Raw genomic sequence first — 2376 nt, 5'->3', positions numbered from 1 at the left:
ACATAAGTAGTACTTTAAAGCAAACTGTGTGATAAAGTACATTATCAGAATACATAAAAGTAAGAAAGAAATATACGAAGAGAAGAAAGCAACCAATACAACGTTCAATCAGTCAGATCATAATGTTTAAATACAAATTTTGTTTCACATTGGTTCAACAGGTTGCTCTGAAAAGTTTGAGTGAAAATAAACATGAACTTCATTGTTATAAATACACTGAGAAAAACACAAGAACTGACGGGGGTGTAGCTCAGTGGTAGAGCGTTCGCTTTGCATGCGAAAGGCCCCGGGTTCGATCCCCGGCACCTCCAGCGAATTAGGCGATTGTACGAGAACTGTAACTTAACTGTTACCATTATGTGTGAACTAGCATACCGTACACCACTATTAACAGTACACGATCGTTAAGAAACTAAGAAATTTAAACCAACGAATTATTAATAGAAAAAATGACATTTATTTCATTCAACAATGTAGAAAGGAACAACTAACCCCTAATTTTGTAAAGGTAAAACTTTCAAAAAATTTTAATACATATACAAACATTATCCAAAATTCACAGAAAAAACTACTTAAAGCCATGTTGAACAAAAAATGAACCTAGACCATCAACTGGCATGCTGCATTAAACCAGAGATTTACGGACTTATACAACGAAACATAAACCAAATCAATACTAAGAACGACAGAGACAAAAAGATCTGCCACAACAAAAAACTAGAGAAACTAAGATGCAAACAACAGAAAAGACATCACGACAAACCGTTGACTAACCTCATAATTAACAGATCCGACCGACAATTAAACACAGACGAGATGCATCTACTTAACAAAGGACTCAACTTCGCAATAGCACCTATGTACATTCCAACCATAGAAATTAAAACATGTTTAGAAGACCTAGCCAGGAGACTTGTGATACTTTCTACAGAGAACAACAACAAGGAAACAACCAAAAACAACCAACAGAAAGAAGACAACTTAGATAATTTTATTGACATCCAACAGCCAAACTTCCCAGGTAAAATTTCAAATTTATATTTTCCAGTAACACCTAAAAACAACATCTTAAACGATTTTTTATAAGAATTTTCTCACAAAACCATCAACATAATTTCACAAAACAGAAAACTAAAAAACAACCTTACAAAAAGAGACATTAATTCCATTAAAAACCTAAAACAAGACAAAAACATAAAAATTCTAAAAGCAGAAAAAGGTAACGCTATAGTCATAATGAACACGAATGAATACATCCAAAAAATGAATAACATCCTATCAGACACGAACAAATTTAAACCAATACACACAAATCCAACAAAGACACACGAGACGCAACTGAACAAATTACTACTACAAATGAAAAAAGCCAACACAATTTCACAAACACTTTATTCCTACCAACGTAAAACCGACTCACGCACACCACAAATATACGGCATCCCCAAACCTCATCAACCAGATTGTCCATTACGACCAATAATGTCCACATATGAATCGTTTAATTACAATCTTGGTAAATACATAGCATGGGCATTCTCCAAAAATGTAACCTCAGCCAGCTCATTCATCAAAGACTCTTTTAATTTCAAGTCTAATCTAAATCAACTTAATCATAAAGCCTTAATGGCCAGTTTCGATGTTACATCCCTCTTTACAGAAGTTCCAACCACTGAAGCCTGCAAGATAGCCTTAGAACTCTATATCCGAGACCCGAACCCAACCATAGAAATTCCCAGTAACCAGTTAGCAACCCGAATAGAATTCACCACGATAGAGACAAACTTCATGTTCAACAACCAAAACTATATACAAACAAATGGCCAAAGCATGGGCAACCCAGTATCACCAGTTCTAGCCAATATTTTTATGACACAAGTTGAAACACAAGCAATTAACACAGCATTACATCCACCACTATACTGGTACAGATATGTAGATGACACGGTTGCGGGATTCAAATCTACAGAACACATACTTAATTTTTTCAATCACATTAACTCTATACATCCCAACATTAACTTCACATGTGAACAGGAAGAAAGCAATCAAATATCATTTCTTAACCTCAAAATTACAAGAACCGACACACAATTCAAAACAGAAATCCACCGAAAAATCACCCATACTGGACTATACATTCCTTGGGACTCAGCACATGAAACAAAATAAAACTCAACATACTAAGAAACCAAATAAACACAGCCAAAACCGATGCTCACCAGATAAAATTAACGATGAATCAGACAAAATAAAACAATACTTCATCAACATCAATACGTTTCCTCCACAAACCGTAGAAAACATTATACGCAAACACCTAGACAGAAAGCAAAATCAACCAACTACAGTAAACACATCTCACGAATCAAAAAA

General features: G+C 34.7%; 1 non-coding gene across 1 annotated transcript; it reads left to right on the top strand.

Annotated features, from left to right (window-relative positions):
* The first annotated feature begins 239 nt into the window (after positions 1-239).
* Positions 240-311, top strand: TRNAA-UGC (transfer RNA alanine (anticodon UGC)). Its single transcript has one exon. It is a non-coding gene; the product is annotated as a tRNA-Ala (tRNA).
* Positions 312-2376: the final 2065 nt, after the last annotated feature.

Source organism: Tachypleus tridentatus, unplaced genomic scaffold, assembly GCF_004210375.1.
Source record: "Tachypleus tridentatus isolate NWPU-2018 unplaced genomic scaffold, ASM421037v1 Hic_cluster_2, whole genome shotgun sequence".
Classification (NCBI taxonomy): domain Eukaryota; kingdom Metazoa; phylum Arthropoda; class Merostomata; order Xiphosura; family Limulidae; genus Tachypleus; species Tachypleus tridentatus.
The sequence above is the reverse complement of the archived record's forward strand: the minus strand, read 5'-3'. Positions and strand labels throughout refer to the sequence as shown.